Source organism: Dendrobates tinctorius, unplaced genomic scaffold (genome assembly GCF_039654945.1).
Source record: "Dendrobates tinctorius isolate UK_male_01 unplaced genomic scaffold, ASM3965494v1 ptg000046l, whole genome shotgun sequence".
NCBI classification, from domain to species: domain Eukaryota; kingdom Metazoa; phylum Chordata; class Amphibia; order Anura; family Dendrobatidae; genus Dendrobates; species Dendrobates tinctorius.
The window spans coordinates 59161583-59176252 of record NW_027361714.1 but is presented as its reverse complement, the minus strand read 5'-3'; positions in this window follow the sequence as shown (position 1 = coordinate 59176252).

Below are 14670 nucleotides of genomic sequence, written 5' to 3'. Positions count from 1 at the left end.
CTACTTCGGGGTGGAGCCGAAGTGTCTATGTCAGTACAGAAGTGCAGCTCATCATTATGAGCAAGTGTTGATTTTACGGGCAACGATTTATTATATACTGTTGTATATGTGTTGTGTGGTGAATATTTGGCATCTTTCAGATCCGGATGGCCGAGGACTGACATCGTACGAGGAAATGTAAGAAGGGGGAAGTGTTGCCCACGCTCCCCCTTGAAGACATACTGTATGTATTGTTGCTGTGTATTTTGACATGTGTTATTAGAGATAGATTATATTTTGCCTGACAGTAGGGAAAGATATGATTAATGTTTAGGACTAACCCATAGTGGGAGGGTTAATGTGAAGGGACAGAGACAGTTTTCTGTCTGGACAAGAGCTAGGGTCCAGCATGTGCCAGAAGCAGACCTAAGATCTGACTAGTCAGCAGAGCACCGTGACGTGGGTGTCCCTGATGTGATTGGAGACTTAGTCAGTGGATAGCGTGATCCTGATCCGAGAGAGATTTGACCAAAGGACAAAGTGATCAACCAGATAAGGGTCCCAGGATATGATGCCTAGAAGGACATCCCAGAGTTTATAACTCAGAGAGATAACGGGCCAGGACAAGACAGAGAACGTGAGACGAAGAGAGTGCCCTGGGTGGGAGTATACTAAATATAGGCAATCATTATTAAAGTATCTGACAACCCCTTTAACTAAATGTGAAATTCCTACTGATCTTTCCTTAAGTTGTGAAATTCGCATGATCTACTTGGAAAATATGGGTATGGTGTTTCAATAAAAAACATCTGATCCAAAAAGAATATTGAATATTTAGTTGTGTGCACAATTTGTATCTTGCATTTATTTTTGGATGACCACAAGTGTTATTGGTGGTTGCGACTATTGGCTTGGAGCAACCTGCCAAGCCCTATATACTCGTACTTACCCAAATCTACCACAAACCTTCCTGACTCTTGTTTCCATATTTTTTTCCTCAGTTAAGTGACCCCTTTCTTTTGCTATTATCCATGTTGGATTTAGTATATGAAAGAATACATTGATAAATGGGTGGTCTTCACAGTTCTATACTTGACCAATCAATGCGTAAATTGACAGAGAGCAACTCCAGCAGCGAGCACCACAATATCTCGTTATCTTATGTCCTAGTTCATCTACAGTATACCTTTGTTTTTGTCCCAGTTTATGAGTTCCTTCTATGGCTCTTTCTTACCTTCCATGTCCAAGCAGATTCCAGGTGGTCGCTTTTGTAGATCACATTGTGGACAGCTTAAGGATATTCTGTGTAGAGCTCAGTGATGCTTGTCTGCCCTATAAATGCTGGTTTCACTTCACCTCCCTATTTCCCTATTTTGCCAGTGCTTTCTGTACCCTCATGTTGGCGGCAGTGATGGTGGTGGACTGACAATGAGAGGTAGTATGTGAGAGGCTTTGTAATTTTATTTCCAGTATCCATACCGGAAAAACACGGATGGTACCAGGACAACACACTGATTGAAACCACTGGTGACACCGATATTGGTGTAACACGTATGTGTTTTATATGGACGTGTGAAGGGGGCCTAACAGTGTTGTTGGTAGAATATTTCAGGATTGGGGGCCCCAGTTTGAATTTTGCCCAGGGCCCCATTTTGTCTTAAACTGGCCCTGGCACTGAACTATGTGCACTTTATTCTATGTAAGTAAAATATATGATGCTGGCAGGTAGCCTGCAGCATGACTAGTTCCCCAGTGTCACCAATTTTCTTAACTCTAGCCAATCTGTCATGACCTTCAGTCTGTGATCTAACACAGGGCTGCCACTAGGACTTTCAGGGCCCCATACTGGCAAAATTTTCGGGGCCCCCTTGAGACTCCACCCAGGCTCCACCGCAGCCCTACCTCCACCCCCAAACTGTCTACAGTCCCACCGCTCTCTCTTCGAAAAACGCCACATCTCACCAATCACACATTAACAGCTCCCATCACCAGATCACACATATAGCCAGCAGCTCTTGTTTTAGCCAAAAGACTTTTTTAATCTGCCATCACGACAAGGTAGACTCCTCTGGCCGAGCTCTACTCTAACCTATTAAAAATTTGATAAAATATGCAACACAATTTAGATATACTTTTATTTATTTTTCAATTTTTAAAATGACCAATTGTTATGAATGACGGAACACGCTAAATAAAAATATAAATAAAGCGTGTTCGCCGCTCGGGGTCCACCGTGCGGTGGATGGAAAAACCGCAGCTAGGTGATGACAGAGCACTAAGGCGGTATTGTGTATGGGGTTAACTATCACCCAGGTGCCCTATGCAAGCTCTGTTGAAGTCACAGAGCTGCTAATTGTAAATAATAAATATAACAGTGCTGAGCCTGTTAGATACACAGGAACTCAGCAGTACACAAGCGGTAGATGGTCAACGGAGTAGTTATATATAACGGCACTACATCCACAAAGACCTACCATAGTTACTTGTGTGTAAAGCGTCGCTACCGCGAACACACAAATAGGCTACAACTGCAGCGCGGCGAGGATAGTGCCGTAGAGAGACACCGCTAAAACATAGGCGTGATGTCAGTCGCTAGCAGGTGTTGCTGTGAAGCTATGGCGCGCAGGCGCTAATACTGGCTCTAACTCATTCCCTCACACATTCGTAATATCATAGGAATGGGGTTTCAAATGAGTCATTCACCAGATCATGCATCCATCAACAAACACACAGCAGCAAGTACGACTATACTAGTGCATGGCGGAACAGCCATGCGCACTTTTTATAGCGACCGGGACCTTCCGGAAGTCTCCAGAACCCTGAGCTGGACCAATGGAATCAGGAGCAGGACCTGAGCACCTGACTCCTGAACTCCAATGGGACAGAGGCGTATCTAGGCTTTCTGGCACCCGGGGCAAGAATTCGGTTCGGCGCCCCCCCCCCCCAGTATATATGCGACTTGCACACTTAGTCATGTACCTGCGAGCTGCTCCTCCTAATGCTCTCAATGTTCAGTAAAAAACTGAAAGCAGGATGAGAAGCTTGTTGTCACAGGACCATAACTATGAAAATCGCATATGAGTGAAGTGTCCGTGTGATGACTATGGCAACCTGCAGAGCTGAATCCTGACATTGCAGCTTCTGAATTCTCACAACGAATGCACTGCACACTTTTAGGATTCTCCCTTGCCGATGTACAGTCATGTCAGCACAAGTATGTGATTTATATACTTCTGGCCACATTCCGACTAGACGTGCCCGGCCTCACTCCGTTCATTTTCATTGAGTGAGGCCACACATGTCTAGTCAGCATGTGACCGCATGTATGTAAATTACCGGCACGAGAGAATCCTGACAGCGTTCAGTAAGCACTGTGAGAATTCAGAAGTCTGCAGTCACATAGAATGACTGCAGACTCAGCACAAACCTGGACAACCCCTTTATTGTTCCTAACATAAATAAAAACATGAGAATTAGTCAGTATCACAAATAACATTTACATCCAGGTACCTTATAGATGACGTCGTCTCTGGAGTCGTTCTCCTTCTTTTCTTCTTCTTGTCCAGACCCCATGATGAGTTTTCTCATCCACATCTCGTCTCTGCAGACTTCCATCTTCTCCGGTCTTCTGCAGCAAATCTCCACACGACGCCCTTAAAGATAGAAGTGTCATTATAATGCTCCTAAATAAAAATATCTGCAATATACTGTCTCCTCACACTATTCCCCTCTAGCATCCCACCTGTTCACCATACTGTCTCCTCATATATTTACCCCCTCACTCTCTATACTGTCTGCTCACACATACCCCTGACTCCCCATACTGTGTCCATCCACATACATTAACCCATTCGCTCCCCATACTGTCTGCACCCAACCCCCATACTGTTTCCTCATACATACTCTTTATTTTGTGTCCTCAAATCTCCCCACACATTAAATCCCCCCATCCCCAATCCCCCACATACATTAAGTTCCCCCATCCCCATTCCAAATCCCCCCCACACATTATCTCAATCCCCACTCATTAACCCCCATCAGCACTCCAAATACCCCCACACATTAACCCCAACCCCACTCATTAACCCCCGCACACATTAACCCAATCCCCACTCATTAACCCCATCACATTAAATAACCCCCATCTCCACTCCAAATCCCCCCACACATTAACCCCATGGCATCCCCACTCATTAACCCCCGCACACATTAACCCAATCCCAACTCATTAACCCCCATCACATTAAATAACCCCCATCTCCACTCCAAATCCCCCCACATTAACCCCATGGCATCCCCACTCATTAACCCCCACACACATTAACCCCCATCCCCACTCTAAATAACCCCACACATTAACCGCCATCCCCTCTACAAATCCCCATCTCCACTCATTAACTCCCCCTCATCTCCCATCTTCGGTGGTTCTTCAGCTCCACAGAGGAGCACACTTACCACCAGCGTTTGCTTTTGGCACCGGGGAGTGACGTCAGCAGCGTGATCACATGACCTGATCACGCTGCTGACGTCGCTCTGGCCCGGCGGTCAGAGCTTCAATTGTACTGGCGTCTGTATAGACGCCAGTACAATTGCTCCCTGGGAGCCGGCACGGCCTCCTTCTCTGCGCCGGCTGTCAGCTTGACAGCTGACACAGAGAACCGCCGACTCTCAGGCGGGGGGGCGGCAGAACGCAGCCGCCAGGGAGGACACTGCGGACCGCTGCATTAGGCGGCCCGACTGCGCCCCCCTGCTGGCTGCGCCCGGGGCAACTGCCCCGGCTGCCCCCCCTAGATACGCCACTGCAATGGGAGATCGTCCCACGAGCATGCTCAGAGGATGGGATGAAGGACTTAGCCTCCGGAGTGAGTTGCTGCAAAGCCATCTCCTCTGCACTCTCTTCTGCAGTGGACAGAGAGCAGGAGACTGCAGAATGTGAGGGTCTAGATTCCTGCATAGTCAGGGCAGAAATCTGACTCCTAACACCAATAATATCACATCCAAAGGGGCAAATACCACCACACCGTAACCAGACACAACATTACCACCACATAGTGACCTATAATACCACATACAAGGAAAAAATACAGCCACACCTTGACCAGACCACATATTACCACCACAGTGACCGAATAATAGCATATACTGTACAAGGGACAAATACCATCACACCATGACCAGACCACATATTACCGCCACATGGTGACTGAATACTACTATACTGATCATTAATAAAAAAACACACACAATACTATCACCATAGGTGCCATTATACACAGGAGATCTGTACTTAGAATGCAGTGTCAGTGTACAGGTAATACAGTGATCACCACTGACAATATACACAGGAGCTCTGTATATAGTGTCAGTGTAAAGGTAATACAGTGATCACCGGTGACATTGCACACAGGACCTCTGTATATAGTGCCAATGCACAGGTAATACAGTGATCACTGGTGACATTTGTACACAGGAACTCTCTATATAGTGTACAGTGACAGTGTACAGGTATCACATTGACTCACCAGTGATGTCTCTAGGTGAAGTCCTTCATCTTCACTTTTCATCTTCATCCAGCACAAACCACCATCAAGTCTTCCAGCCAGGGCTCGTCTCTGCAGGAACTAACACAGTTATTTAGAGCTAGTTCCACCTTCAGAACACATTACTTAATTTTTTCCCAACTTCTACACTACACCAGATGAAGAAAAAAAGGTGGCAGTAACAGGACCGCCCCCCATTTAAAACAGTATTCTCAAAAAATAAAATAAATACATCACTGCAGTAATAATAGCCCTCAATTAGCCCCTATGGTAATAATTTTCCCCATCCTGGCTCCGTGTATCTCATTCCTGGCTCCAGCCATATGTTCTCCCATCCTGCCCTCATGAGTATCCATTCTTCCCCCCATATGATTTCCCCATCCTGCCCCATCTGTCCCATGATCCTGCCCCATCTGTCCCAAGATCCTGCCCCATGTTCCTGCTCCATCTGTCTCCATCCTGCCCCATGTTTCTCCATCCTGCACCATGATCCTGCCCCTCTGTCTCCATCCTGCCCCATATTCCTGCCCCTTTTGCCTCCATCCTGCCATGTGTCTCCATCCTGCACCAAGTTTTTACATCCTGCCCCCGTGTCTCCATTCTGCACCATGTGTTTACATCCTGCCCCCTGTATCCATTCTCCCCCGTGTCTCCATTCTTCTCCATGTCTCCATTCTCTCATGTCTCCCATCCTGCACTCCACATCTCCCATCCTTCCCCATGTCTCCATTCTGCCCCATGTATTTACATCCTGCCCCCTTGTCTCCCATCCTGCCCACATGTCTCCATTCTGCCCCATGTCTTCATTCTGCCCCATGTGTTTACAACCTGCCTCCATGTCTCCCATCCTGCCCCCGTGTCTCCCATCCTGCCCCCATGTCTCCATTCTGTCCCAGGTCTCCATTCTGTCCCATGTGTTTACATTCTGACCCCATGTCTCCCATCCTGCCCCCATGTCTCCATTTTGCCCGAGGTCTCCATTCTGTCCCAGGTCTCCATTCTGCCCCATGTGTTTACATCCTGCCCCCATGTCTCCCATCTTGCCTCCCATGTGTCCTTTCTGCCCCGGGCTTGCCACTGTCAATAAAAAAAACAAAAACATTTTCTTACCTGGCTGCGGTCCAGCGCCAACATCCATCTTAGGCATTTCAGTGCGAACTCACCGGCAAATGACAATGACGTCATATGCAAGCGATGTGCGCGCTGACGTCAGCTGCCAGCCTCCGATTGGCTGGCAGTTTTAACTATTGCCGTGCGGGCACGCACAGAAATAGAGTTTAACTGAACATTACTGCCCTGCCTGCCGCTGGGGCCTGATGACCAGCAGAGACGGTACCCGATGCGAGCTCCCTCTGAACATCGGGCACCATGCACCACTCAGGCCAGTAATGCCCTGATGGAGGCCCTGATTTAACATTTTGAGTCCTTACAGCAGGTCTTAACAATTGAATGATATTGTATTAAAGAGGGGAAGGAAACGTGCAAGACTAAAGTTCACAATGTTTATATAATTTTTAAACTTTTTCCAGTGGGGGAAGTTGATGTGCTGCTGGGTGATCCCAGCATTTTCTCAGCATACTTTGAGCTAATTTTGTGTATTTGCATTACTGAGTAGATGCTAAGAATATGCTGCGATGGCATGTAGGCAAATTTGATTTCCAATTTTTAAAATTGGGAAAGGTGAAATTCCTATTTCTTTGGGAATTATACATTTTGTTCAGTAAAGTCAGTTTTTTATCATTTTTATTTTTATATTTATTTTTTGTTATTGCACTTTAATGGGTACTCCCATATTTCCAGGGTGAGCCACAATAGTAGATGTGGTTCTAACAAATGGAACAGGCATCTGTTTCGCTGTTAGTGGAGAGATGGATAGAATTTTATCTACCTCACCACTTATATCCCTGTGTGATGGGGCCCCTTGCTCAAAATACTGTATATGCAAGTTCCATTTGTGGGACTTATACTTTAAGGAAATGTACCTTGAAAGTATTTATTGCTGTGTTATGCAACTTTCCATCAGTCCCTAAATGAGACATAAGTGTTTCTTCTTTGCCTGGAGTGTTTCTTTAGTTTGTTATTTATACATTAAGTTAAATTGGTTATTTATTGGCTAATAAACACTTTGTTTGATATTACCTCATTTTGCAACAGAATTGGTATTATTTCTATATAACTGCAAGGTAGGCCCCAAGAATGAGTTTTCTCTGGTGGGCCCAAGGTACTCCAGTCCGACGCTGCTTCTTGTCTCTGCACATATCATGAATCAGCCTTTGCTGGATCCAGGAAGGTGCTGGCAGCTTATTATGACTGAGTTTATATTTTACATATTCAGTCACCTGAGCAAAGTTTTGTTTGGCCCAGCCAACACATTTAAGTAAATTAGAACCAATTAAATGACTAAACATATTGTGGAAAAGTATTCAGAATTGAGAGTCCTCAGTGGTTGATACCTTTTAATGGGTAACTGAAAAGATGGTAACATATTGCAAGCTTTCTAGACTACTCAGATCTCCATCAGGCATAGACTAATACAACATCTGAAGAATCACATATATATGCACAACACAGCACAGAAATAACGCAATAGATAAGACAAATGATGTGAAGCACAATTGTCATTATGGGAGAGGCATAAGACCTAAATATTGGAACAGTTCATAGATAAGGAGTGTGAAAGTTTTATTGTCCTCTGATTGGGGTCTAGTTCTGTGTTGTGTGATACCCCCAGAAGGTCTGAAGAGCAAATTCCTAATTGATACAAAAAGACATAAATCCATAAACACATTCATTACTGCACTGTGTCAAAGGTTGTCATAAGTTTATACTCCCAGACCCTCCTGGCTCTCTGAGATTTGAAGTTACCTTTTAATACAAGTAATTTAATGTCCATCATGCTGTGATCAGGGATACAAAAGTGTTTTGCCACAGGCAGATCCATTCTTTTTTCTCTTATAGTGTGGCGATGAGAATTCATCCTTGTTCTCAGTTTTTGCCCTGTCTCCCCCACATACAGACCCCCAGTTGGACATTTAGTACAAATAATTAAACATAAACATATTGTATATATACTAAGTTAAAAGAGATTTCCACTTTAGGGAAAGTGGACTTTAGAAAACCTAAAATAACAAACAAGGCAGGTACTCACCTTTCCTGGATGCAACTCTGGCTCACTGCTGCTATTCAGGTCTCTGTTTTCGCTGCATTCTCTGAGCTCAGTGACTTGCTACAGAAGTGATGCACAATGACAACGTGACATCAACACTACAGCCATAATACCGAGACGTAATCAATGGAGGGGATCCAGTACCTGCTCTGTTTGTAATTTAGGGTATTTTAGAGCGCTTTGGGTCCACTTTCCTGAAAGTGAAAAACAGCTTTTAATATATTAGCTAACTGCTATTTACCTGCTTGTATAAAGTAGTTTGAATGTACAGGTAAAATCACTTTGCACCCTCAGGGGCGGGCTGGGCGGGGTGGGGCAGGGTGGCAGATGCCCCCCCCCCCGGCCGGTCCCCCAGCAGCAGTTTCTGGCCGCTGGCTGTTAGAAGTCGGGTGCCGACACTGTACATTTAAATAATGTGTACAAGTGATGGCAGCCGCATCCCAGCACTGCAGACCTGCCCATGTACAGTCAGTGTCTGTGAAGCTCACCTCAGTAGCTGGGGCTGCTTCTTCTGGCCGGAGAGGAGCAAGGCGAGGAGCAGGATGGAGACCATCATGAGGCCCAGGAGTGAAGACTGAGGAGGTGACAGGATGATGTCTATCTGCAGTCCCTCTGTCTGTGGCTTTGGCTGATTTATTGCAGCACCCTGAACTTTCACCCCATCTGTATAGAAGTTCAGTCTGCAGCAATAAATCACAGAGAGGTTCAGCTAGAGACTGCAGGCGATGTATACAGCACCCAGCTCTGACTGACCCTAGGCCTACAGGACATCATATAGTATTAATAGGACCATATATTATAGCATGTGAGGTCCTGTAGGCTGAGGATCAGTCAGTGCATATTGTATGGTATATCTGTACACAGTAGAACACCCAATAGTGTTCTGTACCATCTGATGTCTGTAGCCCAGTATATTATATACTAATCTGTATACTGTCTGTGCTGTACTTTGTGCACAGACATCAGATGGACAGTGGCTTAACTAGAAACCTATGGGCCCAGGTGTAAAATTTGGACCGATGCCCCTACTAGTATGTTGGTTGGATCTATGGACCCTGTAATAGCATCCCCTGTCATGTAATATTATCCCCGACCATGTAATAACATTACCCATCCTGTAATAGCATCCCTGTCATGTAATGACATCCCCCACCCTGTAATAATATCCCCTATCCTGTAATAACATCCCCCGTCCTGTAACAACGTCCCCGTCCTGTAATAACATCCCTTGTTCTGTAATAATGTCCCTTGCCCTGTATTAACATCACTTTTCCTATAATAACGTCCTCCAACCTGTAATAATGTCCCTGGACCTGTAATAACATCCCTCAACCTGTAATAACATCCCTTGTTCAGTAATAATGCCCCTTGTCCCGTAATAACGTCCCTTGTCCTGTAATAACGTCCTCCAACCTGTAATAACATCCCCCTGTCCTGTAATAACATAGTAATTAAGGTTGAAGGAAGACTTTAAAGTTTTGTGACGCAACAGCGATCTCACCAGCGAGATTGCTGTGTGTGACACTTATCAGCGACCGGCCCCCCTGCTGGGTATCACTGATCGTCCTGGAATGGCCAGGACATTTTTTTGATCGCTGGTCTCCCACATCACTGCGTATGGCAGGCGGGAGACCAGCGATCAGCGAGCTGGAGCTGGTAACCAAGGTACACATCAGGTTTCTAAGCGCCGCACGGCGCTTAGAAACCCGATGTGTACCTTGGTTACCATTTCCCTGCACCAGTGCGCTGGTAACTAAGGTACACAGTGGGTAACTAAGTGATGTGCGTTGCTTGTTACCCGCGTGTCGCTGTCATGATCGCTGGTGAAGCTGCCTGTTTGGCAGCTCACCAGCGATCATGTAGCGACACACCAGCGATCCTGACAGGTTCACATCGTTGTCGGGATCGCTGGTGAGTCGCTATATGTGACGGGGCCCTAAGTCCATCTAGTTCAACCCATATCCTATCCTAACCTGCCCTAACATGTTGATCCAGAGGAAGGCAAAAAAAACCCATGTGGCAAACAGTAAGCTTCACATTGGGGAAAAAAATTCCTTCCCGACTCCACATACGGCAATCAGACTAGCTCCCTGGATCAACGCAATATTAAGGAAACTAGTGTATATACCATGTAATATTATACTTTTCAAGAAAGGCATCCAGTCCCTTCTTAAATTTTAGTAGGGAATCACTCATTACAACATCGTATGGCAGAGAGTTCCATAGTCTCACTGCTCTTACAGTAAAGAATCCGCGTCTGTGAGTATGCTTAAACCTTCTTTCCTCCAGATGTAGAGGATGCCCCCTTGTCCCCGTCACAGGTCTAAGAGTAAAAAGATCATTAGAAAGGTCTTTGTACTGTCCCCGCATATATTTATACATTGTAATGAGATCACCCTTAAGCCTTCGATTTTCCAAACTAAATAACCCCAAGTGCAATAACCTGTCTTGGTATTGCAGACCCCCCCAGTTCCCTAATAACCTTGGCCACTCTTCTCTGCACCCGCTCCAGTTCAGCTATGTCTTTCTTATACACCGGAGACCAGAACTGTACGCAGTATTCTAAGTGTGGTCGCACTAGTGACTTATATAGAGGTAAAATTATGTTCTCCTCATGAGCATCAATGCCTCTTTTAATGCATCCCATTATTTTATTTGCTTTTGCAGCAGCTGCCTGACACTGGCCACTAAATGTGAGTTTGCTGTCCACCCATACACCCAGGTCTTTTTCAGTGACAGTTTTGCCCAGTGTTTTACAATTAAGCACATAATTATACATCTTGTTTGTTCTACCCAAGTGCATGACCTTACATTTATCCTCATTAAAGCTCATTTGCCATTTATCAGCCCAAGCTTCTAGTTTACATAAATCCTCCTGTAATAGAAAATTGTCCTCCTCTGTATTGATTACCCTGCAGAGTTTAGTGTCATCTGCAAATATTGAAATTCTACTCTCTATGCCCCCTACAAGGTCATTAATAACCTCTGTGGTACCCCACTGCTAACCGTGACCCAGTCCGAGTGTGCTCCATTGGTCCAGTCCGGAACTTACCTCTTCATAAAAGCTTATCAGATTAGTCTGACAGGAACAGTCCCTTGTAAACCCATGTTGATATTGGGTCATGAGGTTATTCTTCTTCAGATACTATAGTATAGTATCTCTTAGAAAACTCTCCAGGATTTTACCCACAGTTGAGGTTAAGCTTACTGGCCTATAATTTCCAAGTTCAGTTTTTGTCCCCTTTTTGAATATTGGCACCACATTTGCTATATGCAAGTCCTGTGGTACAGACCCTGTTATTATGGAATATTTAAAGATTAAAAATAATGGTCTATCTATGACTGTACTTAATTCCTGCAGTACTCGGGGGTGTATCCCATCCGGGCCCGGGGATTGGTCAATTTTAGTGATTTTTAGATGCCGCCATACTTCCTGTTAAGCAGGTGACATTTAATGGAGAATTTTTATCCCCGATCATGTTATCCGTCATGGGATTTTCTTGTGTAAAAACTGTTGAAGAAAAGTCATTTAGCATTTTGGCTTTTTCCTCATTCTCATCCACCATTTCACCCAGACTATTTTTAAGGGGGACAACACTATCATTTTTTTAGTTTCTTACTATTTATGTAGTTAAAGAATATTTTGGGATTATTTTTACTTTCTCTGGCAATGAGTCTCTCTGTCTCAATCTTTGCTGTCTTGATTTGCTTTTTACAGAATTTATTTAATCTTCTGTATTTATTTAATGCCTCATCACTACCTACTTGCTTTAAAGGGAATCTGTCACCCTTTTTTTTTGCTTTCAGCTGCCGGCATAGACATCGGGGGCTTATCTACAGAATTCTGTAATGCTGTAGATAAGCCTCCGATGTAACCTGAAAGATAAGAAAAACACGTTATATTATACTCACCGGGGTGGGCGGTCCGGTCCGGTGGGTGTTGCGGTCCGGTCCGATGCCTCCCTTCTTCATGCGATGACGTCCTCTTCTCCCGTCCTGTAATGGCTGCAGCGCAAGCGCACTGCTCTGCCCTGTTGAGGGCAGAGCAGAGTCCAGCAGTGCGCAGGCGTCGGTTATCTTTATACCCATTGTTATGCGCCGGGATTCTCCCACTGCACGGAGTAGATCCCAAGCCTTGTCTGCCTATGCAGTCTCCAATTCTGCTTCAGCCGCAGCGGGAGCTGCTCAACAGAGGCGTCAGTCTCAGCGTCTTGCTCAGACTCGTGCTGTTTGCTTGGTTACTGCTGACTTTCCAGCCAAAGCTATAGTAACTAGCAATAGACAGTGGCGATCAGGCATTTCAGAGGCTAAGTCCAGAAATCACCCGACTGAGCATGCTCGTGAGGTGGTGACCTCTCATTGGTGGTCGGTTGTCAGCTGCTAGGGTGACGTGGCAGTTCTGGATTGGGCCACGAGCAAGATCCTATCTGAAAGGACTTGAACAGGAAAATATAAAATGTTCCCTGGAGCACGCATCGGCACGAAAAGATCATTTGCGGTCGTGTGTGGGCGAGACTCTGCCACTCTGTTGGCGTGTATGAACGTCTATTTTTACTTAAAGAGAGGCAGGTTTTCCTTTTGGCTTGGCATAACGCCTGTCTCGGCCACGTGTGCGGTTAGCACGGGTCAGTTACGGGGCACAGTCAAACCCACGTGCTTAAACCCTAGTGTTGTCAACTGGGTATAGCACACACCTCATTTGGTACCGCTCGGTGGTTAACTGAGCTTAATACTCTTATTTTTGCGCCACTTAATGGAGCTGTATTAGTTAGTTATATTTTCTTTGCCATTCGGCTGTTAGCTGAGCTGGTATTCCTCGGCCAGTGCATACCTCTCTGAGACGTTATCAGCTTGGTATCTTGCGTTCAGTTCACACTGTGTCGAGTTGACACAGCGTGCTTCTTAGTGAACGTTCACTGCATGGCTCCGCCATTATTTACTGGCTGCAGGATAACATCTCTGTACAGTGGACCCCGGGTTGCGATCGCACTAAATACTATAACTAATAAAGTGCGATCCGCCAACCCTAACACCCATAATGGGGGCTTTGTTTGATACTACTTTGAGGGGGACAGGAGCAGGATGTTGCTCATGACTCCCTCTCAGAGCTGAATATGGATCGTGACCTTCTCTCAGTGCTGAATGTCGCTTTCAAGGTCTAAAAGGTTGAGGACCGCTGCAGTAGGGAGATGGGAGAAAGTTCCATAAAGTCAACTATCACTGCAGCCCTCCACCATTCGGGCCTTTATGGCAGAGTGTCCCGACGGAAGCCTCTCCTCAGTGCCAGACATATGAAAGCCCGTAAAGAGTTTGATAAAAAACACATGAACGACTCCCAGACTATGAGAAATAAGATTCGCTAGTCTGATGAGACGATAGAACTTTTTGGTGATAATTCTAAGCGGTATGTGTGGAGAAAACCAGGCACTGCTCATCACCTGCCCAATACAATCCCAACAGTGAAACATGGTGGTGGCAGCATCATGCAATGGGGGTGTGTTTCAGCTACAGGGGCAGGACGACTGGTTGCAATTGAAGGAAGCATGAATGCGGCCATGTACAGAGATATGCTGGATGAAAACCTCTTCCAGAGTGCTCTGGATCTCAGACTTGGTCGAAGGTTCACCTTACAAGAAGACAATGACCTTAAGCACACAGCTAAAATAACAAAGGAGCGGCTTCAGAACAACTGTGACCATTCTTGACTGGCCCAGCCAGAGCCCTGACCTAAACCAAATTGAGCATCTCTGGAGAGACCTGAAAATCGCTGTCCACCAACGTTCACCATCCATCCTGACGGAACTGGAGAGGATCTGCAAGGAAGAATGGCAGAGGATCCCCAAATCCAGGTGTGAAAAACTTGCATCATTCCCAAGACGACTCATGGCTGTACTAGCTCAACAGGGTGCTTCTACTCAATACTGAGCAAAAGTTCTGAATACTTATAACCTTGTGATATTTCAGTTTTTCTTTTTTAATAAATTT